This window comes from Equus asinus, chromosome 12 (genome assembly GCF_041296235.1).
Source record: "Equus asinus isolate D_3611 breed Donkey chromosome 12, EquAss-T2T_v2, whole genome shotgun sequence".
Taxonomy (NCBI): Eukaryota; Metazoa; Chordata; class Mammalia; order Perissodactyla; family Equidae; genus Equus; species Equus asinus.
Window position 1 is genome coordinate 83,798,034 of NC_091801.1, and position 26,775 is coordinate 83,824,808.

The 26,775-nt window shown below is 61.6% G+C and overlaps 1 protein-coding gene across 5 annotated transcripts in view; it reads left to right on the forward strand.

Moving 5' to 3' along the window:
* Positions 1 to 20,205: 20,205 nt before the first annotated feature.
* ADGRB1 (adhesion G protein-coupled receptor B1) overlaps positions 20,206 to 26,775 on the forward strand; it is a 90,602-nt gene continuing 84,032 nt past the window's right edge. The window contains exon 1 of one of the 5 annotated variants that reach the window (XM_070481744.1): positions 20,206 to 20,803. The gene's annotated coding sequence lies outside the window, so the exon portion shown is untranslated. The remainder of the gene's footprint in view (positions 20,804 to 26,775) is intronic. The other 4 variants (XM_070481746.1, XM_070481747.1, XM_070481745.1 and 1 more) reach the window with 4 other exon arrangements.

Here is a 26,775-nt window from a genome sequence, read left to right on the forward strand (position 1 = left end):
GCAAGCCTGTCTTTGTTCTGAAATAAAAAGTTAGGGGAAAAAAGGGCAAAAGACTTGAACAGACACTTCTCCACAGAGGATATTCGCATTACAAATAAGCACATGGAAAGATATTCAACATCATTAGTCATTAGGAAAATGCAAATTCAAGCCATAATGTGACACCACTTCACACCTGTCAGAATGGCTAAAATAAAAAATATCAACCGTAACAAGTGCTATGACAACATGGAGTGACAGGGACTCTCAATGCTGGTGGGAATGATGCAAAGCGGTACAGCCACTCTCAAAAAGTTGGCCAGTTTCTTGTGAATCAGACATGCACGTACCATGGGAGCTGTGGGACTCCTAGTCAGAGGTTCCCCCTCCGGGGTATTTAACCAAGTGGAGCAGACACTTGTCTTCCCAGGAGCCTGGACACGGTGGTCAGTGCATCTTTATTTGTAACAGCCCCAAAGTGGAAACTGCCCAATGTCCTTCCACGGCCAATGGAGAAACAGACTGCGGTACCTCCACACCGCGGAATAGTACCCAGCAGGAAAAGGAAACAAACCTTCGTACAGGCGATGATGCAGAAGCATCAGTGGCGTTACACTGAGTGGAAGAAACCAGCCTGGAAAGGCGGGGGCATGCTGTACGATTGCATAGATACCACATCCTCAAAAAGACGAAACTACAGTGATGGAGGACCCCCGAGTGTGAGCAGGGGCTGGGGGTCGGGGAAGGTGTGCATGCAGATGGGTAGCATGGGGGAGTCTTCTTAGGATAACGAAGCTGTTCGTTTCCTGATTGTGGTGGCAGTCAAACAAATATAAAAATACGTTAGAACTTAGAGAACTCCACCTTAATCAGTTTTACCTGTCTGGCATGAGAGCCTCAGACGGGGGGATGGCCAGGTTTCAGGAGCATTCCTGGTGGGAGCATGTGGGGTGGGGGCAGCGGTGTCCTCATGGGCTCGGGTGTTCTCATCCTGACCACATGATGGATGGTCACGCTCGGCCCCAGCAGAGCTCCCTTACCACCGACATTTGCACTTGGTGCCTCCAATCTCCCATCTCCCATCTTCCTGCCGCTTCCCTCTGGGTGTTCTGTCTCCTGTCTGACTGTCTGAGGGCAGGGGCACCCCTCCCATTAGACTGGCAGCTCTCCAAAGGAGATGAGATGGAGACTGGGGTTTCCTGGAGCCTACTGTGCGCAGCCTCTGGCTGGCTGCGAGGTGGAGCCGTTTGCCCCATTCTGCAGGTGAGGCCTCGGAGGCCCAGCGGGGGGCGGTGGTGGGTACAGGAGGGACCAGGATTTGAATGCAGGACCGCCTGAAGCCAGTGGCCACCCCTCCCAGGACAGAGGTCAGCTCTCCTCTGCTTCTGTCTTATCCTCAGGTCAGGTCTGCACAGACTCTGTCCACCATCGAAGGGCATCACAGGGCCTGGGCGGGCAGAGGACAGCGGCGATGCTGGGCGGGAGCCGGGAGCTGGTGCAGGGATTACCCAAGGCCTCCGCAGGGCCCCCAGCGTGAGGGACGACTAGGGTGGGGGTTTTGCACCCGCAGACCTCTGGGGTGGGGGCCGGGACTCGGCCGCCTGCCTGCCAACAATTCCACTTGTAGCAGTCAAAGTGGGTTGTGCCGAGCACCCCTCCTGCTGCAGGAGAGGACTTGCTAATTAATTAAGTGACACTTGGCTCCTGCAAGGCCGGGAGTGAGAAGGGCCCCACAGCTCTGAGGATCTGGGGCGAGGCAAGGAGGGCAGGAGGTGGGCGCTGCGGGTGGCGGGTCAGGCCACTGCGGGCTCACGGGCAGGCAAGCCAGAGGACCGGCCCTCTCTGCTGGCCATGGGGCCACTTGCAGCTCCTGGGGGCCAGGCGGGCACAGCCCTGAGGCCTAGCACACTTGGCCCACTCCTCCCCTCTCTGCAGCAGGCCGGCCCGTTCCCTCATCTGGACAGTCCCCTCTGGGTTGCAGCTGCAGTGTGACCGTTGGGTGGTCTGCCCCACACCCACCCATGGGGGTCTTCTCTGAGTTGGCCTGCTCTGCCTCCTCCCTGCCCAGAGTGTGTGAAGGGATCGCTTCCTCAGCATCTGTCTGACCATCTCTTGCGTCCCTTGCTTGCTGATGGGTGCTGAGGCCCGGCCGAGGACTGAGCCTGGACCTCTGAGGGCAGGTCCTACACTGGGATTGCCCCCCCATGCCCAGGAGGTGGCGTCTGGAGCCACCTGCCCAAGGCCCTCGTTACCCAGTGCCCCTTCCTTCTTGGGAATAGAACCCTGGGTCTTCAGCTGGGTGAGTAGCTGTCAGAGTAAAGACTTCACGTCCCAGCCTGCTTTGCAGCAGAGTCTAAGTTCTGACCAATGGGATTCACGGGAAGTGAAGTGTACAACTTCTGGGAAGTACCCGTAAAGATCAGGGCAGAGCTTCTCCCCTTGTCCTTCCCGCTGGCAAGAAGGCAGATGCAACCATTAGAGCTCAAGCAGTCACCTCGGACTACGAGGTATGAGACGCACGAAAAGGAAGAACTATGTGGGGTGCAGATGAGGGCCGAGGATGCTCAATCATGCTGCTCCATGAAGAGAGCGCTCATGAAGACAGAGTCAACACATGAGGATGAGACAAAGAAAGGAGGTTTGCAGAAAAGCATGGCTGGAGCCCTGATCGCACTTTGCCTGAAACCCATACAGTCTAGACTTCCCATTTACATGAGTCAGTCTATTCCCTTTACAGTTTAAGCCAGCTTGAGTTGGGTTTTCTGTTACAGGCTACTGAAAGCTACCCAGAATATACTGTGGGGAAGACATGTGCTATGAGAGAGGCACACAGCTCAGGCATCCTGAGAGGGGAGGGTCCTGAGGAAGGAAAGGAGCCTGGGGCACAAAGGGAAGGCTTTCTGTAGGAGGAGGAGCACTGAAGGGCAGGGGGTGAGGCACTCCATACACTCAGGGGCGGGGGGGGGGGGTGGAATGGTGCGGCCATTCCCTCGGTGGGGAAGGGCTGGTGCCCAACACAGCGCGTGAGCTTTTCCACTTTACCAGTCTCCATTTGGCCCAATTTGAAATTCGCAGGTGGCACTTCACACCTTCCGGGGAACTGTGAAAAGCACAGCGGTGACCTTTATACAGTCAGTGAGGTTTCTCCGTCGCGCCCCCCAGGTTCTCCAGGGCCACAGGGGTTTGCCACTCCACCCTCCTCCTCTCACACACATGCCAGGCATGCATACACACGTGTGACAAATGTGCACGGGCACTTATTCTATGAGGTCTGCACACAGCTCATGTTTACATTCACATGAGTGCCCTCCGTGTGTGTACGTGTGTGTGCCAGGTGTTTGTGCGATGCACTGATCCACATGTTCATGCCCGTGCATGCGTACATGTGGGGGAGCACAGACATGGACGCGTGCCATGTGCATGCAGATGTCTGTGTGCACGCATATACACACAGGTGCACCCGCGCTGCACTGTGTCTGCACAGGTGTGTACGCACGCACACACAAACACACACACGTGCATGCACACACACATGGGTTGCATGGGTTGCAGACACCTACTGTCCTGTCAATTCGGCAGTGGCTGAGGCACTGCAGGAGTACAGGCTGAGCCGGGCGCAGCCAGACCTGAGGCCCGCATTGTGGCAGAGCCGTAGGTGTCTCCGACCAGACTCGGGGCACAGCTGTGCCAGCGCAGAGGTCAGGGAGCCCAGCTCTGTGTTCCTCTGCTCCAGGCCGTGCCAGAGCTCAGGCCGCCCCCTCCGACCCACACTGCCACACTCACTGGTCTGCAACATGGGCGTCCCTCCTGCCGCCTGGGCTCTCAGGAAGCAGCCGGAGACAGGGTGGGGGACACACCAGGACGCCCTCATGTCAGGGTCGTTCCCGCCCCTCCTCGCTGATGTTGGGGAGCCACCTGCTGTGCTCCATCTCTGAAATGAGGCTTCCGGAGGCGTGGAGGTTGCATGTAGACGTCCCTGGACCTTGCGGTGCCTGAGTCCCAGGGACGCTCTGATGTGTCTGCCCATCAGGCCTCCATCTTGGCTTTGGGGCACAGCAGGCAGCTCCTTCCCAGCCCCCAGGGGATCTCAGCGCCAGCACCAGCAGGGGGCAGTGAGCTGAGCCCGTCCTCCAGCGGGAAAACTAGATTCTGCTCTTCACCGAGATGGGTCCGGACCCCGCTGGCTGGGCTGGGAAGTGGGGCGCCGCGCAGCAGGGGCCACGTGTGGCTGAGGGTGGAGGAATGTCCAGCACCCGCGGTCAGCTCTCTGGCTCCAAAGGCCTTGTCTGTCAGGTGACTCCTGATCCCCAGGGCTGGGGCAGGGAGACAGGAGTAAAGTCCTCTGTGTCATTCCTCCTTGGACTTGTTGGGAAACGGCCTCCCCCACATCTCAGGGGCTGGGGAACTGCTGTTCTTCACGCCATCTAAATCCGGGCCCGGCAGGTTGCCGGCGGCCGTGGGCACGAAGGAGGTCAGCCCAGGAGGGACGAACCGCACAGCCGTGGCCCCGTTTGTGACCCACATCGCCGGGCTGTCCCACTCTGGGCACTGCGGGAGTGCACGCTGGGGTGTAACTCCAGGGGTGTGGGCGTGCGCTAAGACCGTCACCTCTTTACACACAAACACACATACGCCCTGCTGCACCATCCTTATAGCCACCCTCAGGGACCTGCCCCTGGCCTGCCACCCACCCCACACCATCCAAGAGGCTGGGCTCTGGGCCGTGGACCTGTCCGGGCAGGAGCCGGACTGGGCAGCCCTTCACGCCAGGCCCCATGGTGACCCACCCAGCACAGGGTCTTCTCCACGTCAATATCTCTGTCCCCCAATTCCATCAGTGACACCACCCCTACCTGCCACGTTCCCTCCCACCCCCTGGCCCTTGGGGAATATTCTGACTGCACCAGCGTGACCTCGAGGAACACAGACACAGACGAGTGACGTGATTGGCCCCAGGTCCCAGAGGTCAGAGCTGGGATTTGAGCCAGTCCTGCCCAGCAGCAGGGACCCTCCTTGCCTGCCTGACATCAGCATCACCCCTGGCCCCGAATGCCACCCCGTCCTCAGGATCGGCCACCTTTGCCATCAGCACTGCGTTGCCGTCTTCTTAAGTCCATGTCATCCTCCCTCTAACCAGCGTCCCAGCCCCACCAGCCCCAGCCCCACCGCCGACGTCCTTATTTCTGTAGTGCAGAAGTCCTGGAACCGGGGAGAAGGGCGCCGTCCACCGCGGCACATCTCTCCCTCCAGCTCCATCTTCGCCAGGCACCGTGGCGGGGCCGGTGGCCACCACCTGCCGCTGGCCTTGCCTGCAGAGGGTCTCTCAATGACACCATGTGCTCTTCGTGGCCTGTGGCAGGCGGGGGCTGCACCAGGTGCCGGGAGCCTCACCCCCCGGGGGCCCTCCTGCCAGCCCCTGCCCTGGCTGGCCTGTGTGGCTCTGCTGCCCCCAGCCCCGCGTGGCTCTTGGCTGGTCCCTCTGCTGAGCTGACGCCCCGTGTGAGCACTGACGGACGCTCTGGGTCAGCTGCAGTGGTTTCTGAGGCCTAGTGATTTCTCCTTTTTGCGTCCAAGTCCTTTTTCTCCCTGTAAATTGGTGCAGCACAGGGAGCGCACAATTCCTCCTCCTGGTTCCCATCTCGCCATGCTCCCCTCCCTGCTGCCTTAATTATCCAATTTGTAATATTTCATCTCCCCATGAACACCCCGACCGGTTAAAATAAATATGTATTTTTAATTTTGAGGCGCCTAATTTAATCTGGCAGGCAACATCCTGCCATTCAATGGCACATCTCCAGCTGAATCACATTCCAGGCCACCAAGCACCCCGGCCTCCTGCCCGTCCTGCCAGCCGGCCGCGTGTGGAGGGGCGCAGGTGCGGGCGCGGGGGCCTCGGAGGCAGGCCCGGGCTGGGCGGGCAGTGCCCGGCCCCAGGAGTGTCCTTTCCCGGAGAACCCACAGGCTCCGCCGTGGAACCCTGCGGGAGGCTCCTGGCCCGGAGTGTCAGGACCAAAGCAGTCGGCTGGAGCCTGCCCGTCTCCCTCACCTTCCTCTCTCCAGGGCCTGGCAGGTGCGAGGGAGGGGCTGTCGACAGGTGAGGGTCTGGAGGCCCCAGGCAGGTAGCAGCTGCCCCTTCCTGACCTGCGTGGGGACAATGGTGCCTGAGGGGACAAGGAAGCACAACCCACAGCCCTGTGCCCCATGGCCAGGCCTGGCTCTGATGAGGCTGGAGGGCTTGCCCAGGGACTGACTAGAGCCGTCACCTCCCACCGTTGGCTGGGAATGACTTTAGCATCCCTGAATTAGTGAACGTCCTCCTTGTAAGCGAAGTGTCCCCCAATGCTTTGCTCGTTCATCATACCTTCGGTCATTGGCTCGTTTGTTTGTCCAGAGCGTGTCCGGCGGGCCAGTGGGAGGGACGCGGGGGATTCAGAGACGAGGTCTGTCGGAAGGCAGGGTTGCTGGTCAGGACGGCCTGGTGTGCTTGGAGCTGGAGGTGGCAAAGGGAAGATGATCCCCCAGGCAGCGGGGTCTCACTGGCCGTGGCGGCCACTCCCACTGGTGCTCACACCAGGGCCCTGAACCTTGTCACACCTGGTCCAGCCCTGGCCTCCGGGCCCCCTCCCTTCTGCCACTCCCAGGGCCTCCGGGCAGTAGTCTGCAGGCCCCTCCAGGCCTTCTGGCCGACCTACTCCAGCTCCGACATCTCTCTTCCCTCTGCCTCTCAGCCTCCAAGGTCGATGGGAACACCTGAGGAACAGGGAAAGACAAACGGAAACCACAAGGAGACGGCCATCTGTCCCCCAGGCAGGACCGGCTACAATGACAAGTGTAGTAAGAGCCAGCACCCTGAGGGTATGTGCGCCCTAGGGAGCATCCATGCTGGGGAGCAAGCTGGCCATGCTGGGACAGCTCAGCTGTGCCTGCCCTTTGATTCCTCTGTTTCTGCGTGTGCACCCTAGAGAAATTGCACCCCAAGCACCCGAGGCATCACGTGGAGGACGTCTGTGCAGCTTGTCACAGAGAGAGCAAGCACACGTACTCTGCTTGTGCGGGCCGGCAATGGCTCTGAGCTTGTCCACACAACAGCTCATTTAATGTACGTGACATCGGGGAAATGGCAGCTCCAGGAATGGGGCCAGGGACAGGAGAATGGACAGAAGCATGGTGGTCCAGTCCACGATGGAGTACTATGCAGCTGTGAGAAGGAGTGAGCACAGAGCTGCAGCCATCGGCACAGATTCGTCACACAAACGTAGAGCTGGGTCAACTGCTGAAGGGCCTGGACGTGGGATGCTGCTCGCCCGCGTCACAGGGACCTGCAGACGCCTCAGTGCACTGTTTGGAGCAATGCACACAACTAGGGGTGGGTAAGGAAAGAGGCAGAGGGACGATCCACTCAAGCACAAGTGGAAGACGGGCGACAAGAGGACCCGAACGTCGTGGAGAACACGTGCTTGTTGGCAATCTTTTCACCCCTTAAAAACAGAAAAGAGGGGCCAGCCCTGCGGCTGAGTGGTTAAATTCACACGCTCCATTTCAGCAGCCTGGGGTTCGTGGGTTCGGATCCTGGGTGCAGACCTACACACTGCTCATCAAGCCATGCTGTGGTGGCGTCCCACATAGAAGAGCTAGAATGACTTACAACTACGATATACAATTATGCACTGGGGCTTTGGGGAGGAAAGAAAAAGAAAGGAGGAAGATTGGCAAGAGATGTTAGCTCAGGGCAAATCTTCCTCACCAAAATGCATACTTAAAAAACAGAAAAACAAAAACAAAAGAGAAAAGATCTGAAGCAAAGATGACAAAATGCTAAGGTCTGTTGAAGCTGGGTCACAGGCCGGGTGGCCCCCATGTGTGTTGTCCCCTCATTTTGCAGCATACTTGAAATATTATATTAGCCAAGATTTAAAAGAGAAAACGCATCAGTGAAGATGTGTTGCTGACACTCCACTGGCCCTCGCAGTGAGGTGCAGGTGCTCTGGTCCCTGAGGGGAAGGGGACAGGAGGGGCATTCGAGGCTCCTGGGCCATCCAGGGCGGCAAGCTTGGAGTGGAGGTCCTCTTGGACACTCTGTGAATGTCCCAGCGGCTGCTTCCCAAGGCTCCAAGTCTACATGTAAGCCCCTCCTAACAGTTTAGGGAACCCATCCCCAACTGGCCCAGGGAGAACAGGTCCCCCTTTTCTCTCCCTGGGACCCTGACCCCTGCCAGCGCTCAGGGAACACTCAAGTGTTGATTCCCAGAAAGGGTCCTTTGACAGCCACAGCTCCCTCCTTGTAAGTGAGCAAGCTTGAGCGGGTGACATCCACTGGGGTCCCTGCAAAGGCTCAGGTGGCATTTGAGGCCACGTGGGACACAGCAGGGTTAGCAGGATCCTGGGATCAGAAGAACAGACCCCTGGTCTGGCTCTGCCCTGCCCGTCTGTGTGATCCAGGCCCTGCGCACCAGCTGTGTGTATATGTGAGTGAGACACTGGGCGGGGGGTGGGGTGGTGCTTTGGTGTCTGCATGTTTGTGTGCCGGCATGTGGACACACACTTGGGGCTGAGACCACGTAGGGGTCACAAGCCAGCAGTGAGCCCGGGACAGGCAGAGCCCTGAGGCCCTGTGGAGCCGGGTTTGAGTGTGAGGGCAGAGAGAGCTGCGTGCCTCGGCCTAGGACGTGGTGGTGGGCAGGGGTGCAGAAGAGGGCTGTGGAGCAATGAGGGGTTCTTGGGGGTCTAAGGAGCTGCTCCCCTTGAATTGTAGTATCTCCACATCTGACTCGTTCAGGCATCCACTCATCAGACAGGGCCTGAGTCAGGCAGACCCTGGGCCAAGCCCTGAGCTCTGAGGCTGGTACAGGGACAGAAATAAGGATGCCTCAGGCCATTCCACCAGCACAGCCCGAAGGAGGCTGCCTGACAGAGTGGGATGTGGGGAGAGCACTGAGAAGGCAGCACCTCTCAGGGTTCCAGACTGGAGGAGGGAATGGCGGATAGTCACAGGCAGAAGGACATAGGTGTTAAGTTAGGCTGCCACTGGCTCTGGAAGCATCAAGGAAAGAGCTACACAGATTCTTGTTCTGAGCTCCCTGAGTCATGCAAACCAGGCAGCCCCTTCCCTTCAACGTCATCAAAGTCACCATTGCCATTACCATCACTGACAGCACCACCACCATCATCATCACCACCACCACCACCATCGTCATCACCACCACCACCATCGTCATCATCACCACCACCATCGTCATCATCACCACCACCATCGTCATCATCACCACCACCATCATCATCACCACCATCACCATCATCATCACCACCACCATCATCATCACCATCATAACCACCACCATCACCATGACCACCACCACCACCTCCATCACCATCATCCTCACCACCACCACCATCATCACCACCACCACCACCATCATCATCACCACCACCACCATCATCACCACCACCATCATCATCACCATCATCATCATCAACACCACCACCATCATCACCACAACCACCATCATCACCACCACTAGCATCATCACCACCATCACCATCATCATCACTACCACCAACATCATCACCATCACCATGACCACCACCACCACCTCCATCACCATCATCCTCACCACCACCACCATCATCACCACCACCACCACCATCATCACCACCACCACCATCATCACCACCACCACCACCATCATCATCACCACCACCACCATCATCATCACCACCATCACCATGACCACCACCACCACCTCCATCACCATCATCACCACCACGACCACCTCCATCACCATCATCATCACCACCACCACCTCCATCATTATCATCATCACCACCAGCACCACCATCACCACCACCACCATCATCATCACCACCATCATCACCACCATCACCATCACCACCACCATCACCATCACCACCACCACCTCCATCACTATCATCATCACCACCGTCACCACCATCACCACCACCGTCACCACCACCATCACCACCATCACCATCACCACCACCATCACCATCACCACCACCACCACCACCACCACCACCACCACCACCACCATCATCATCACTACCACCACCATCATCATCACCACCACCACCATCATCATCACCACCATCATCACCACCACCACCGTCACCACCATCACCACCACCATCACCACCACCATCACCATCACAACCACCATCACCATCCCCACCACCGCCATCATCATCACTACCATCAATGCCACCATCTTCCCCCATTAGGTTCTGGGCAGAGGATTGTGTAAGTCAAGTTGGGGCAGGAGGCTGAATAACCAAGGACCAGATGAGCGGGAGAGAATTTCAGGACCTAGATTCTTGCCAGTTTACTTGCTTGTCCTGTGACCTTAGGCAATTGACTTGCTGTCTCTGAGCCTCGGTTTCCCCACTTTTAAGAGAATTATGCTCCCTGACTTCTCAACTATTCTTTGTTGTTTCGAGAGTGAAATAATCAGAAATATCTGAAGGTGGCATGTGAATTTTAAAGTGCTGAGCAACGCTGTGTTATCATCGCCATGTAAAGTCCATTCCAGGGGCCCCCTCTCGGCCTCCCTCCCAGCAAGCACATACTTGCCAGGTCTCAGGAGGGCTACAGTTCCAGGAACCAACCCCTGGAGCTGGAAGATTGATTCATTCCACCTTTCACTGGAATGCAAACAATATGCAGATGAACATGCAAACTCCCTCCCGCTCCTTTGGGAGATCCCAGCCTGGTCCTGGGGTGGGGTGCCCTCCCTCTGGCTCAGACATCAGAAGGTCAGATGGTGGTGGAGATTAAGGCTGGGGAGTCAGAGGAGGGAGGAAAAGGCTTGGAAACATCAGCACTTGACTGAGAACTCAGCGGGTCAACGTTCTCGCCACGTCTCTGTTGCACCAAATATCAACATGTCTTTCCAGAGGTGCAAGCTTCCCTTCATTGTGTTGAATGAAGGCATCTGTCCCCTGCATGTCCTGGTCACTCCTCCCTCTCCTCTCCCCTCCCGTCCCACTCCTGCTTTCCCTGGGTGCCTTGACAGACCCCAGATCTGGTCTCCACCAGCGGCACTCTGGCTTCAGGGAGAGACACATAAGAGGGGATGCTCCCCCATCCCACCCCATCCCACAGTCCCAGCCTGAGGTCCCGTCCCAACAAGTGGTCCCATCCTCACTCCAGGCCTGTGATTCACTATGCAGAGTGATGTGGAGACCCTGAGATGGGGGGTCATCCTCACCTTGGGGAAAGACAGGAGTCCTCCCCAAGGGTGACAGAGTCGCAGCAGCTCCAAGGGAGAGGGTGTCCCAGACAGGACACAGCAGAAAGGGACTTACGAAGACAAGACTGAACCTGGCAGGGATGGGCAGGAGGAGATGGGCCGGGAGGGGGAGAGAACGGAGGGGGAGGGCAGGGCAAGGAGGGATGGGCAGGGCTGTGCTGGGGATGAGGCAGGAGGGGCGCTGAGTGGACGAGGACAGGCCTCAGGAGCTAGGGCTGAGTTTGGCTTCCCTGGGGGAAAACAGGGAGGCACTGAAGGCATGGAAGCCCAGGAGGGATGTGGTCACGCCTGCCCTTCAGAAGAATCTCAGCCCCGGGGTGGAGGGCAGGCTGGGGGCGGGGCCAGAGTCCACCTTAACAGCCCTGAGGATCCTATCCAACTTTATCATTGATCCTTCGGGGAAACTGAGGCCCAAGCGGGGAAGGGACTGGCCCACGCCGTGCTTCACAGCTCCCAGGTCCCACAGGAATGCTCTCTGCCCCTCCCTGAGGTAGAGGGTGTCTCCTGTGGGTAGGTGGATGGGCTGCACCGCGGGGGCTCATCCCACATGAGGCGGATGTGAGGGTCCTCCTGAGCTGCCTGTAAATCGGCCGCCTGCTCTGTCCCCAGCTGGGGCAGGGTTTGGTGTATGTCCCAGGCCTGGGCTTGTGCCACACTCTGGTGCCTGCCCTGCTGCAGCTGGTGCAGGAGCAAAGAGGCCAAGGCTGGCCCCACAGCATCACCTGGGCCCCCGTGAGGCTCCCTGGGGAGCCATGGTGACAGCTCTGGCCTGGAGGAGGGGTGAGCTCAGGTTCCCTGCCTAAGTGCTAGCACACATGGACACGTGCACTGTAACACACCAAGGCACGTGTACACGCACGCACGTCACATGCTCACCATCACACGCTCTCAAGCACGTATGCTCCTCTGGCTGCCTGCTCCCTAAATGTGCGTGTGCCCCGGGCCTCCTTTCCCCTCTGTGGGCCTCTGTGTCTTCTGGGACAGGCCCAGAAGGCTATAACAAGTGGCACAGCAGATGGGGGCCTGAGTTCCAGGATGGCAGGAGGGTCTCCATCACACAATGACCTGGGTCCCAGGCCCCTCTGTCTGTGGCCCTGCCAGCCCCCAGGCCTTGTCTGTCTGTAGCTCCATCGAGCAGGCGGAGAGCACGGAGCGGGTTGGGGGCTTCTGAGGGCCTGGCCCCTGTGGGCCGCGCTCCATCGCTGGAGGCACGTGCCACTGCTTGGGTGGGGGCACCAGGAAGTCAGGGCATCCTATGGGGTGCTGCCGACATGCAGGGCACACAGGTGTGAGCATCGTTAGTGCACTGGGGGCCCACCGAGCACAGGACTGCCTCCCCCGAGGCCTTGCTAGCACAGGGCAGATGGGAAGAGCTGACCCCCAGGAAGGCAGGGATGGCCTCGGAGGCTCAGGGTGCAGAGTGGGGGTCAGCAGCCCCTCTTCTCCCCCAGGTGGATCTCAGACTTCAAGGCTATGAGGACCCCCTGGGGCCCAGTCCCAGTGTCACCCTTGTGGACCCTAGGGATCTGAGGCCACCCTTTGAGACACCCTGGTATGGAGGGGTCATTCACTGCCCTCTGCACGTCCGTCTTTCTGGCCGCCCACCACCAAGGCTGGACTGTATCCTGGGGTGTCCAGACCAGGCCCCCAGCTGGTAACAGCTGGAGTGAGGCATCCTGGCAGGGCCGCAGGGATGGGACATCAGGGCTTAGGGTGTGGGGCTGACCCATGTGGAAGCCCAGGTGGTGGATGCCTGGGGCCTCTTTTGGGCCTGGCCGTGCCGAGCACACACAGGCTGCAAATGTCAGGGAGCATGCCTATCTTAGTGGGGGCCTGGGCAGGGCGCGGGGTGGGTAGGGGAGAACTCAGCCTGCCCCTGGGATGGGCAAGAGGGCTGATCCGCCCTCTGGGCCGCACAGAGCCTGCTGCAGCCAGCGTGGCCAGGAGCGTGTGGAGCCGGCAAGGCCACCTGGAGCCGCTGCTCCTATTGGCTCCCTCCTCCCCCTGACTGTCTGTATTGATTTTCACTGCACTGTTTATTAAATGCTTAATCTCCCTCCACCGAAAGCTCCCAGAGCTCGCTTAGCATCCCACATTCCCTGGGGCTTGCTAAGCCCAGAGGAAGGGCCTGGAGGGGAAACTGGGGCAGCTGCTTGCACAGGCCCTGAAGTCTACACGGCCTCTGCTTTGGGAACCAGGGCAGTGGGGGTAGGGTGGGGGATTGGCCTGGTGTGGGCAGGGTGCCAGGCCAAGAAGAGAGGCTTGATGGAAACTGGTTGAGTGACTGAAGCAGATGACCATCCTCAGGGTGTGACCAGGGTATGATGAGGGTCAGGGCTCAGTTTTCGATCGGGAATCAGGGATCAGTGTATGCCCAGAATCAGGGCTCAGGATCAGTATGTGACCAGGGTCGGGGCTCAGTCTGTGATCAGGGATCAGGGATCAGTATATGCCCAGGACAGGGCTCAGGGGCAGTAGTGGCCAGGGTCAAGCCTCAGTCAGGATGTTTTAAAGACTGGAAATAGTGCTTGTGACATGTCCAGCACAGTTCCTGGCCCAAGGCAGGGACTCCACACATAACAGCCCCCTCTTCTTCCCTTTCTGACCTGTCAATATTGAAAAACAAGTCCATGACTCTGGGTCCCACTCTGGTCAGAGTGAAGGCTCTGGTGTCAATACTAGTCCCTGGCTGTGTGACCTTGGGCAGGTCACAGCACCTCTCTGAGCCACAATTTTTCCAGGTTTAGAATGGCACCATGTCTTGTGGCCTCTGTAGTTGCCTCAAGGGCAGATGGAGACAGGGAATGAAGTCAGTCGGCCAGCACAGCTGCTGAGTGAATGTCAGGAGAAGGCACGTCCAGGCTCCACCACTGGCAGGGGCCTCAGAGGCCCCCAGGTTTCCCCCGCCGGTCCGGCCCCAGGCACCCCCCAGCAGCAGCGGTAGCAGCTGGTTGCAGCTTGGGTGCCCTCGCCTCTCCCTGACCCGCATTTCCTCGGCCGGCCCAGGAGGTGTTAGGAAAACCCGCCAATCGCGCCTGCTTCTCACGGAGAACTGTGAGCACCGTGGGTGAAAAGAGCCAGAAACCTCAGGCTTCCGCCCCAAGGAGCACAGGGGTCGGCGAGGGGGCCAGGGGTGGGCAGGGCCGCTGGTTCCAGGAGCCCCTCCGAGACAAGGCTGAGGACTGGGGTCAGCACCGTGGCCAGGGGCCACGACGGGTGGCCAACCAGGCCTGTAAGCAATGCTGAGGCTCCCGGGCTGTGCAGCCTGGGGCCTGTGGGAGGCGGGGCCTGGCGACCAAGGGGGAGAAACTTCACAGCACTTGGTCCCTCCACACAACTGCCCCTTCCTTCCTCTCCCCCGCCCCAGCAGCTGCCCTGGGGCCCGCCCATGGGGACCCACTGTGTGGCTTCAGCCAGCACCTTCACTTCTCTGAGCCTTTCCCGAAGAGCCCAGAGAAGTGACGCTGCCTAGCCGCAATGGCAGAGGCAGCCACAGAGGTGGACTCTGCAGAAGTGGGACTGTCCCTTTCCCGGCTGCCCCAACCTCTGCCCCCTCGCCTCTGCCCATCCGGTCCCCCTCCCAGTCTCCGGGGCCCACTCTCAAGAAGCATGTCTGGCTCCCCGGTGCCCATGCCCCAATACCCCCAACGGGCTTCCACCCCACCCACAGAAGCAAGCACCCTGCCAGATTGAAGGGGCCTCAGTCTTTCCGGGCCCAGTGCCCCCGTGCACCCTCCCACGGTCTTGGAGGGGAGGCATCATCCCAGGTTCCTGCGTCAGGCAGCGGGGTGTCCCCCGGGACCTCGAGCAGAGGGAGTAGAAGGACGGGACGGAGGGCCGGGCCGAGACTGCAGCGGGAGGCTTAAGGCTGGACGCAGGAAGAACTTCCAAGGGGTGAGCGAGGGTGGCAAGAGCTGGCTTGTGAGGGGAGCCCTTCCCTCCCATCTCCCTGCCTGCCAGCCCGAGGCCCGTTACTTGGCTGGCCAGCCCAGAGCGGGTGGTGTGGCTGGGCCCATAGGGCGGGGGGTGCGCTGAGGGTGCACACAGTGGGTCCGCAGAAGCCCCTTCCATGGCCCTGGAGGCAGATGGGAGTCCAGAGGGGGAGGAGACAGGGGGCCGCCCGCCGCCCGGGGGGCTATAAGACTTGGTTCTGCCCTGGGTCTGGGCTGAGTGGGTAAGGGGCGGCCGGAGGGGCAAGCGGCTGGGCCCCGGAGCAGGGGAATCGTGCCTCCGTCAGTGCCCCCACAATGGCTGTGTCCATGCGGAGCCCTGCCGTGGGAGGGGCGCTGCCACGACCGCAGGAGTATCTCATCATGGTGGGTTCACGACAGGGCACAGCACCCTCTGCCCGGGGACCCTTCCGCAGAGGCCAAACTCTGGCTGGAGCGGCGCTTCCAATACGGGAGCCACGGGTCACATGTGGCTGTTGAAAGCGAAATTAATTAAAAGTAAGTAAAATTACAAATTCAGTTCCTTGGCCACACGAGCCACATGTCAAGTGTTCAGTAGCCACATATGGCCAGTGGTGGCCATCCTGGACGGTCAGATGCAGAGCATGGCTTCCATCCCTTCCATTGGACAGAGCCTTCTAGAGACTGGCTCTGGGCCTGAGGGTCAGGCCTTCTCGCCCTACCCACGGCTCAGTGGTGGGCTGCCTGCGGAGAGAGGCCTGGGGAGGGAGGGAGGGCAGGCCATCTCCCTGGGCCTTCTTGCTGCCGCCTCCTCGTAATGCCCCCAACTCTGGCCCTGAGCTGAGACAGCCGCAGAGCAGACCACGCCTGAGAGGCCTCATGGGTCCAGACCTGGCTGGGCTGGTGCTGGGGGATGGTCAGCGGAAGACTGTGGAACTTCACGGCATCAAAGCTGACTGCAGTCGGCCAGGACCCACCGTGTGCCTGCCCCGTCACCCCGGCTCTGAGCTGGCCCTGGGTGCAGAGTCCTTAGTGGAGGGTCTGCTCACGGTCCTCCTCTGGGCCCAGGCAGGAGCGGGGTCTCTGGGCAGAGGGAGCAGGGAGGGTCCTGGAGTGCCTGACTCTGTGGACGGGCTGAGAGAGGTGCCTGCGGTGGGCCTTGTGGTTTACCGACCGCAGGAGATGGGAGCCCCGGCCCTCGCTGTCCTTTCCCTGGAGCCATGCCTCCCCTTTTCCCTTCCCTCCTGGCTTCAAAGCCTGAAGGGACTGAGGGTGGAGCTGGGGGTGGGGGGTGGGGGGCCTGAGGGCAGAGCGGGCACAGGAAGGGCTCGTTCCTGCTGAGCGGGGCACAGGCTCTGTATGTCCTGACTGGGAGGCTAATTGTGGCATGTTGCATCCACAGTTAATTATCGTGCATGTGAACAGCTAATTACTCCCCAGGCTCAGCCCCTCCCCCTTCTGCCTCTGGCTCCCTAAGTTCCCTGGTGGTTGGGGAGGACCACGGGATGTCCCTGGGCAGAGATCCTGTGTTCTTCCCTTCGACCCAGCTCCCAGCTGGCCTCTGAGGGGCCTGGGAAGGGTGGCTGGACCCTAGGGGCCCTCACTCCACCTCCATCCCCAGAGGGAGGGTGGGGAGACTACCGGCCAGGCCGGCCAGGAGTCAGGGAGCTTGTTCTAGGCCACCCTGGCTTCCCACAAGACCGCAAATAAAGGCCCCCTCCCCCAGCCCTCGCTCCTCCCTCAGAGGGTGGGATGAAAACGGCTGGAGATAGATAGGACTTGGAGATGCGCTTCCTGCTGCTCCACCCTGGGTCCTCCTGGCCCCCAAAGTGCTCCTGTTTCCCGTCCCTCAGGGAGCCTGAGCATCTACACTAGGACTGGGGACTAAAGATCTGGATGAGTATATTGCCACGGGGTCAGGACTCAGTGAGTGACCACGATCAGGACTCAGAGTATGACCAGGGTCAGGCCTCAGAGAATGACCAGGGTCAGGGCTCAGTGTGTGGCCAGGGTCAGGGTTCAGAGTGTGACCAGGGTCAGGGCTCAGTGTGTGGCCAGGGTCAGGGTTCAGAGTGTGACCAGGGTCAGGGCTCAGTGTGTGGCCAGGGTCAGGGCTCAGAGTGTGACCAGGGTCAGGGCTCAGAGTGTGACCAGAGTCAGGGCTCAGAGTGTGACCAGGGTCAGGGCTCAGAGTGTGAGCAGGGTCAGGGCTAAGAGTGTGACCAGGATCAGGGCTCAGTGTATGACCAGGATCCGGGCTCACTGGGTGATCAAGGTGAGAGTTCAGTGTATGACAAGGGTCGGGGCTTCAGCTTGTGACTAGGGCCAGTGATCATGACTTCAAAGTCACTCAGGGGTCATGGCTGAGTGGGTGGCTGTGGTCAGGGATTGGTTTCTGGCATCAATAACGTGCCAGTGTCCCACTCCCTCTGGGACTGGGGGAGGCGGTCCTGGGATCTGTTGTCCAGCTGGATAGGTTTGGCCCAGTAGAGGGCCATCCATTTCAACCTCCCATGCTGAGCCCACCCTGAGTTTCTTCAAGTTGTGGCCAGGCCCCCAGGTTTGGGTCTGGGATGGTACAGCGGTGAGGGTACGGGTGTGGCAAGTGTTGATGGAGGGGGTGCTGGATGTAAATTGGTAGCAAATCTCAGGAAAAGTGGCCATTGGCTCAGAGTTCTAGAATCCTGGAGTGTCTGGGCTCCAGGTCAAGAGTTTTGAAACCTTCAAAGGTTAAGAAATCTTCAGAACCGTTCAGTCAGAATACTCGTGTCCCAGTAGGGAAACTGAGGCTCCACTTCAGGGTGCTCAGCGGGGAGCCAGGTCTGGGGGGCGGTGGGCAGAAGTCCCTACATCTGATCCTCCGGGGCCAAGCTGACTCTTCTCCCTGCTCAGGGAGGAGCATGGTGGGGGGCGTCCTCTCTGCCTCTAGGAGGGGTTCTGGGTCAGGAATGGGGGTAAGGGGACAATTTTCTAAAAGGGGTAAGTCGGAGAGGGAAGCAAGGAGTCCCCCGTGCAGGGAGGGGGAAGGCAGGGCCCTGCGGAAAAGCCCCAGTCTGAGGGGACACCACCTCCCCCGGGTGGCCTCGTTGGAGGGGCCCCAGCCTTCCCCGGGAACCCCAGGCCAGGGCCCTGAGCAGAGGGGCGGGGAAGGCTGCTACCCTCCCCCACCCGCAGGGAGATGGGCTGGTGGCAGAGCAGCAGCTGAAATCCTGACTCAGAGCTGCCCGCACCCTTGGTGCTGCCTCGCTGCCTAACATCAGAGGCCCCCTGGTGGCCACAGGCTGCTAGTGCAGCGAGGGGACTCAAGCAAGGACAGCTGCAGAGGACCTGGGCAGAGGAAGGGCGGGCAGGTGCAGCCCCGGTGCCGCCACCTCCATCTCCTCCCCCAGTTCAAAGACTTAGGGAAGAAGGCCCTTTCTCCAGAGGAAGGGGGGAATAAGGCTGCCTTGAGTTGCCCTTCCCCTGCCCCCGGGGAGAGTGGTGCTGGGGGGAGGGAGGCAGGCGGGTGCTGACAGTGACCCGTGATAGTGTTGACCGTGATGGTGATATAGTGGCACTGGCTGTGGGTTATGGTGATGGTCAGTGAAAGAACAGTGTAGGGGTGGAAGCTGACATTCAGATTGAGGATAGTGACAATGATTGCAAATTAATGTTTGATGGTGACAGCGATGACTCTCTGATGAAACCTCCTGCTGAGTGTGCTGAGAAAAGCAGACAACTGGACCAGATGTTAGGTTGGGCAGCAAAGGCATTAGTGGACTGCTAAGATGATAAGTGTATAAAGTATTGGACATTCAGGCAGAGCCAAAGAGGATCTTGCATTCAGAGTGGACCACAAGTTGTGAAAAAGGAGCAAGGGGCTGGGAGGCAGAAGCATCCTAGTAGAGAAGGATCCTGAAGTAATTTCCCCGAGGTCATTCCTCCAAGATTCTGGATTTCATTCTAGAGAGGCCCTCTGCGAGTATCTGGCCAAAGGTCTTAGAAGAGGGACTAGGGACACTTGAATTTGGGAGGTGAAGCTGCTGAGGGGCCATCTCCATCAGCCTATGGAAAACAAGATCCCAGTATGGGAATGGGATGTCTGCACTGTCACCAAGTCAAAGGAAGACGGACAGAGGATGAGAATGGGGAAGGAATGAGTGAGGACAGCCACAGAGAGTCAATGTGGGCTAGACCTCACTTTCAGACCCCCCGCCTTTCAGCTCTTCTTCTAAGCCCCTCTCTCTGCATCTCTCAGAACAGGAGACGCCCTGAGGAAAGACTGGACAAATGCAACCTGGGCAGTTCAAGTTGGCCCTCCTGCACCCCCAACCTCTGATCCTCTTGGATGGGGCCCAGATCCGTGCCTCTGACTCTGTCTCCTGCCCATCACTCGTTCCACCTTCCATCCAACCTGCCCAGCACTCTCAGTCACACAGCCCCAGGTCATCCATCCACACGGCCCACCCATCTCTTCAGCCCTCCGCTCATATGCCAACCACCCATTTACGCACCCATCTATCCTGTCCATCCTCACTGGCCTCTTTCCTCCATCCATCCACCCATCCACCCACCTACCCTCCCCCTTTCCATCGGACATCCCACCCATCTTCCCAGGCATCTGTCCATCCATTCATCCCCTGGAGCCCCTCCTCCATCCTTCCACCCATCCCATCCTCCCATGCACCTATATTGTCTGTGCACAACCCCCTAGAACTTCCTTCTCTTCATCCATCTGCCGTCTGTCCATCCATCCATCCATCCATTCATCCACCCACCCATCCATCGTCCAGCCAGCCGGCCGGCAACCACTCCTCGGCTCCTGGCTCCTGGAAGAGGCAGAGAGCAGAGACCCAACTCCTGGCTTTCCTGCTGCATGGGGCAAGAGCTGGGCTTTCCTCGGTGTGCGCGCGTGTGTGTATTTTATCCGGCCCCCATCTCGCTCCCCTCCCCCACACCCCGCCCCCCGCTCGCGCTCCCCTCTAATGTGTGATCTGGAAGCTCTATAAAGCCTGATGTAATCCGTAATGCAGTCCCTGGCTCCCGATTCGGGATCCAGTTTCAGAGAGCGAGAGATTGGGGAGCGCCGGCAGCCCGGTGGGGGAAGCAGCTCGCCTCTCTCCTCCTCTTTCTCCAGTCCTCGGCCTCCTCCTCCTCCTCCCCGCGCCGCCCCGCCCCCGGCTCGGCTCAGCTCGCCGCCCCCCCTCCTCAGGAAGGGGAAAAAAGGCGAGAAGAGCGGGGCAGGCGAGAGGAGCGGAGCGGCGGCGGCCGGAGAGGGAGCGGCGGGCGCAGGAGGCGGCGGGCGCGGCGTTGGCGGCGGCCCCGGCGGAGGAGCGCGGAGCCGGCGAGCCGGGAGCACAGGCGGCCGCGCCGCGTCCTGGCCGGGCCCGGGCCCGCGCGCCCCGCATCGCCCGCAGCCCGGGCATCCGGACCTCCGGGGCGCCCGGGGGGCTCCGGCAGGCTAGGGGAGGGGAGGGGGCCTGCGTGCGCCGGCCGCGCGCTCCAGGGGGCGTCCGGCTAGGCCTGGAGCGGGCCGGGGGCGGCGGCGGCGCGAGGAACCCCCCCTCCGGTCGGGCGCCCGGCTCGGCCGCCGGCGACGCGGGGCGCTCCGGGGGATTTGCAACTCGCCGGATCAAGTCTTCGCCGGCGGGGCCGCTGGTGCCTGGGAAGGTAAGGAAGGCTCCGGTTGGGGGCTGGGGGCGCGGCGAGAGGGGGCGCAGCCAGGGTGGGAGGGGGCCGGGGGAGGGGCGGGCGCCCGGACTTCCTAACTTCGCCGTTTGGGGCTTCGCAGCTCCGAGGTTTGCGCTCGGAGCCTGGGAGTTTGGACCCCCCCGCCCTCAGCCCCCTGCCTCCTCCGGCGGCGACGACGGAATCTGGCAGGTCTCCGCGCGCCCGCACCGGGCGGGTTGAGGAGGGGGCGACCCTGGACGTGGGAGAGGCTCCTCGGCGCTGCTCGCCTCCCCCCACTCCACACACACGCAGCCTGGCCAGGCTGGCAGGCTGGGCTGGGGATGGCACCCTCTCCTCATCATATGCAGACCCAGGGTGGTCTAGGGAAGGCGTTCCCCTTGGGTCTCCAACACATACAGACGCTGGCAAGGGTCTTGGAGAGCCCCAGATGTGACCCCCATAGCCACACATAGACCCAGGTAGGCTCAGGAGAGACACCCCAGTGTATCCCCCTTCCCCTAATCACACCCAGAGCCCCTACAGACATTGTAGGGGCCGGGGCTGCCCTCCCCCGCACGGAGCCCCGGGGTGGGCACCAGAAGACCCCAGTCTCCCCCTCGCAGCTCTCACCCATAGACCCAGCGCTGGCGGTGGACACTCCCCGGAGGTTCTCTTCCTCATCGCACCCCCTCCACACACACACACGCCCTGGCTCGTTCCGTTCGCGTCTTCTTTTCTCTCGGTCGGACAGGCCCCGCCGATAAGCCGCTCCGAACTTTGGGTCAGCACGGCGTAACAGCGAGGCCAGCCGCCGGGCACTCCTTGGTCCGCATGCCCAGCGGGCAGAGGCCGCCGGCCCTCCCCGGCCACCGCGCTCGCTTGCAGCCGCGCGGAGCTGCCTCGAGGAATGAGCATGGCCCCCGCCCCCTCCTGGGGAGGCTGGGGGCTCCGAGCCCGGCCCGGCGTCCTCTCCCGCTGGTCGCCGCAGCCCCCTGGGCAAGGCAGAGCGCGCCTCGGGCCTGCCTCCGGAGGGGGAAACGGAGCCGAGAATCGCCGCGTAGCGAGGTGGCCGGGAGGGTTCGTCAGAAGCTGCAGCTCGGAGCCCGGGCCCCTCCGCCGGGCCGCGGTGGCTCAGGCTGGGTCACTTCCCAGGCAGCCCAGAGAGAGCGCCCAGCCTGGCACCCAGACGCCGGTTCGCCGGGCACCTTACCCTTCCCACTTTTATTTTGGGCTTCCGAGTTTCTTGGAGCGCAAGGATCCAGGCTGGAACCGGACGAGCCCTAATGCTCCCCCACCACCACCTCAGCACCCTTTCCCTCCGCGCCTGCCCCATCACGTTCCATTCCCCCGAGTCTGGGGCGACGATTCCTTAGCGGCAACTCCCGGGGAGTTGAAAGGCGTGAAGGCTGTGGGTGGGCAGGGGCGCGCACCCCCGCTCTAGAGGATCCGCCTGGCGTACATGTTGGGAGGGGGCTGGGAGGTCTGCTCTCCCGCCCGACCCTGGGGACCCATGGAGACCCTTGGTGCCCTCCCCCACAAACACTAATACACGCCCCCTCCGAGCGAGAGCCGCGGCGGGGGCCGAGCTGCGGCCGCGCAGAGCGGGACCTGGGGGAAATGGCAGGCTGGGGTCCCTTTTCATCTCCGGGAGGTGGTATATGGTGTTTGGGGTCTGAGGACGCGGCCATAGCGTCTCCTAGAACCCTGAAGCCTTGTATTTCTCTGCGACCCTCGCAGCCGACGGGCAGCGAGGGAGGTCGAGGGAGGGAACCGCTGCTTCCCCAACCGCAGGCGGCAGTGAAACTCTGCTCCCGGACGCCCGGGTGCCGCCGGCTCCGGCTTTGAGTACCCGAGCAAGGTCAAGCAGCCGAAGGAGGGGGCGGGGGCTCCTGGGCGCGCCCCCGCCCTCGCAGAGTCGGAGCCTTGGGAGGGGGTGTGGGCCGCCCGCCGAGTCAGCCCCGAGCGCCCGCCGCCTGCGCCCGGTCCCCGGAGGCGGACGTTGCGCGCGTTCAGGGATCCCGGAGCGCCCCGCGCCCGGCCCGGCGCCCTCCCTCCCGGCTCGCTCGCTGCTCCTCTCGCTGCTTTCAGACTTGTTGCGCCTCGATCTGGGGGACGAGGGGCCGGCCTGGGAGGCCCGGAGCCCGGGCGGCGGGGGACCGAGCCCGAGGCCGGCGGGAATGCGCCCGGGCGGCGCGCGGCGCGGGGCCTGGAGTGGGGAGTTTGCCGCCTCCGATCCTGGAGAAGGGCGCCTGTCCCCGCCGCGCTCCCGCGCGGGGGCGAAGAAGACGATTCGCCGCCCTCGGCATCACGCCGCACTCCCCCGGACCCCAGGCTGGAGGAGACGCAGCCAAGTTGCGGAGCCCTTCCTCGACCGCAGGCTCCGGCCCCTCGCGGGCCTCGGTGGGCGCATCCGTGAAATGGGGGCGCGGGTTGTGCTCTCGGAGCCCTTCCGGCTCAGTCCCTCCGCGCTCGTCCCGAGATCCAGCGTGCCGGGCCCGCAGCGTGCTGGGTCTGCGGCGTCCGGGCCAGCCAGCTCCCGAGGCAGCCAAGCGCCCGCGGACACACGCCGCGGGGCCGGGCAGGAGGCGGCCGGGCAGAACCGGACGAGCGGCCGGGGCGCGGGTAGCCTCCGCCGGCGCCCTCGCCCCCTGGTCGGCCCGCCCGGCCGGGCCTCGCCTCCCGGAGCGGGTCCTGGAGCCCCGAGCCCGCCCCCTGGGGACGCCTCCGGTTCGGGGCCCGGGCGACGCGCGGGGCTGCGGTGGCGGAGGGCGGAGGGCGGCGCGCTGCCTCGGGCGGCCGGGAGAGGGCGCCCGCGCCCGCCCGCCGCCCTGCCCGCCCCTTACGTCTCCTCCGCGGCCCGCGGCGCCCGCCCACCCTGGGCAGCCCGGGCCGCCGCCGCCCGCTCCCGGGTCCCTCCGCTCCCCCGCCCGGGCCCCGGGCTGGACTCTCAGCCCGAGCCCCCGCCACCGTTTCTCCGCGAACTCGCCTGGCCCCCGTGCCCCCGTGCCCTGCACAGGCGTGAGCGAGCTTGTTGGTGTGCATGTGTACATGGGTGCCACGCATGTACGTGCCTATGCGGCCGGCAAGCTGTCGGCGTGTGTGTGCAGTCATGTAAAGTGCCACACGTGTGTGCATGACGCGGTGCATGTCTGGTGTGAATATGCACCTTGGATGGAGTACATAGTCGAACCACGTTTTACTGTGGACAGGTCCTATGTCCGCGCGGTGTGCAAGAGGCGGACCCTTGGGAGTAAAGCTCTAACCTCCCCCCATCCAGACCCCAAACCTGGGAGGTTTTGTTAACCTCCTCCATGCCAGCAAACCCACAGTCCCCCATTGTCCTCTGGAACTCCCTGGTTGCAGCTACGCCATGGGGCAGAGCTGTGAGTTCTGGGTAAACACACACGACCCGGATACCTTGTGCAAAACCCGCATGCACACACATACTAAACGTGGGTGTCCACACCCCTGCACTGAGGGGCAGTAAGGGTGAGGCAGAGAGTGTGGCTCCCAGGGGGAGGACGGGTGGGAATATTGGAGGAAACAGTCCCTGACGAGCTCGGTGAATCGGCTTTGGGAGGTGGAAAGCCACTGTCTGCAGGAGCCCGGAGGTGGGGCTCCCCCAAGAGGCTTCCACAAGGAAGTGGCAGCTAGAGTGGGACCCAGAGAAGGGGTGGGCAGGTGATGCTGAAGGGCTTCCAGGGTTCTCGGTGGAGGGAGCAGCCATGCAAAGGCGCAGTGGCAGGTCAGGGTAGGTGTGAGGGGTGGACTGGAGCTGGAGAGGAGGGCTTCAGAGGGGCAGGGCCAGACCTCAGAGCCCTGGAGGCCTCGGGCTGTGTCCCCCGAGCAGAACAGAGCCAAGGCAAGGTCCTAACCAGGGTAGTGACTTGGCCTGACGAACATGCTGAAGAGATGGGGGCGCCCCGCAGGCAGCAAGGTACAGGAGGCAGAACGCACATGTGGTGCCTGGGGCCACCCGCGCCCACACCTGTGCCACACCCACACGTCCTTCATCACAACAGGGCGGCCAACACCCTCACCCATTCCAGACCGCTAAGCAGCATGCAACACACACAGACGCGCCGTGCAGCACGCGTGTCCCAGAAAGAAAAGGAGCGCCCGGTGCTCCTGCCCCAGAACCTGGGCCCGCTGAGTGTTCACTGGGGCTGGCGGGGCACCAGGAGAGCCCCTCTTCCCGCCCTCTTACAGTCGCTGGAAGAGCAGGCCTGAGAGGGGAGAGCTGCAGTGGGAACCCCGATCCCCGAGCCGGGGACCAGCTGCAGGTGACGGTACAGCTTCAGGTCACGGGCGCAAGCCCCCACCCACAGGGCAGCCTTGGCAGCGAGACCCTGACCCCGAAGGCGCAGCTGGATACAGACCCTGGCTCAGGTCTCCTGCCTGAGACCCCCGGGAGCCCTCCCCTGTGTCACCATCTCAGCTGTGTGGTGGGGACGACGGTCCCCCGCCTCCCAGCAAAAGGTGGGGACTGGAGCTCAGGGGACAAGTACAAAACACGTTAAGGGGGCTCCTTATGTTCTGCTCTGCCCCCCACTTTCATATTAACTCATTCCTATTAGCTGAAAAAGTGACAAGCGATGGTATCAGAACCACAGAACGAGTGCAAAAGGGTCTCCTTCCCACCCTGGACCCCACTCCTGCCGCCTGCGTAGCCCTGCCCTTCCAGAATGTTCTGTGCCTCCGCAAGCACAACTGTGTGTCTGTCCTGTGAATGGTTTAGACAAATAGAAGTGGTCTGTGTATGCCATGGGCACCTAGGTCACCACCCACACCCTCCCCCACGCCCCACCCTACTCTCCCACTGCCCCCACCTCTCCATCGCCCCCACTCTATCTCACCTATTGCCCCCCTGGCACCCTCACCCTCACCTTTGGCATCTCCATTATCTTTGTGCTGATCCCGCCACCTGTCTTCCTGCCCATTCAAGTCTGTGGGTGTCCTCGAGGGCTCACCTGAGGGGGTGGAGATGGGGTCCCTGCGGCCCACTGGGCCCTGCTGTGTGACTGTGGGATCCTGGCCCCAGTGCCGCCAGAGCCCAGGAGAGGCCTCTAGGGCAGGTGACCAGAGTCGGTCCCCAGCCCAGGCAGTGTCTGGGGGGCTCAGAGGCTGCGGTGGGCAGTGAGATGAGCACCAGGCTGTCCCCCTCCCCTCGCAGCTGTGGCTGGCTTTGGGGGTGCTGGCTTCTGGCTGCGATGTGGGCTGAGGGGTCCCTGAGCTGAGAGAAGAGGCAGAGGAGTGACTGGTGCTGGCGAGTGTGAGGTGCTGGTGAGCAGGGCCTTGGAGCTCTGTCCAGGGTGGCCGGGCCAGGTCACTGACCCCTACCTGGATGGCGGATGGAGCTCGTTCCCAAAGCCCCAGGCCCCCCGTCCCTCATGGCTCACTCTTCCCAGGCCCCAGGCCAGCCTGAACCTCCCTCCTGTTGGCGTGGTGACTTTGGACTAGCCACTTCTCTGAGACTCGTGACGCAAGGGTGGTGGACCGTCCTGCGCCCGAGGGTGCCGGGCCGTGAGCTATAGAGTGCTGTGTACCTGCAGTGGCCGGGGCTGTGGAGGGCAATTCTGGGGGAGGACCAGATTCCACCTCGGGGGTGACATCTTGTCCCCTGAGGAGCGCTTGTGACCATGACTTCAGAACCTGCATGGATGGGAGCAGAAGCCAGTGGCCCAGAGAGAGTGCCTGCCGCTTCCGCCCCGCCAGCCCTGACCTGTCCCTGGGCCCCCTCACAGGGGGCACTGCCAGGAAGCCTTCCTGTTGACAACAGCACACCTCTGCACACAGCACACATGTGCTCACACACACCCACATCCACTCGTGCACACTCACGTGTGCACACTCGCACACGCTCGCACTCACACATGTGCACACTGCGGCTCACACTCACACCTCCATGCACACTCACTCATACACCGCATGCACACACACATGCATGTGTCCCCCCACACACACGTACCTGA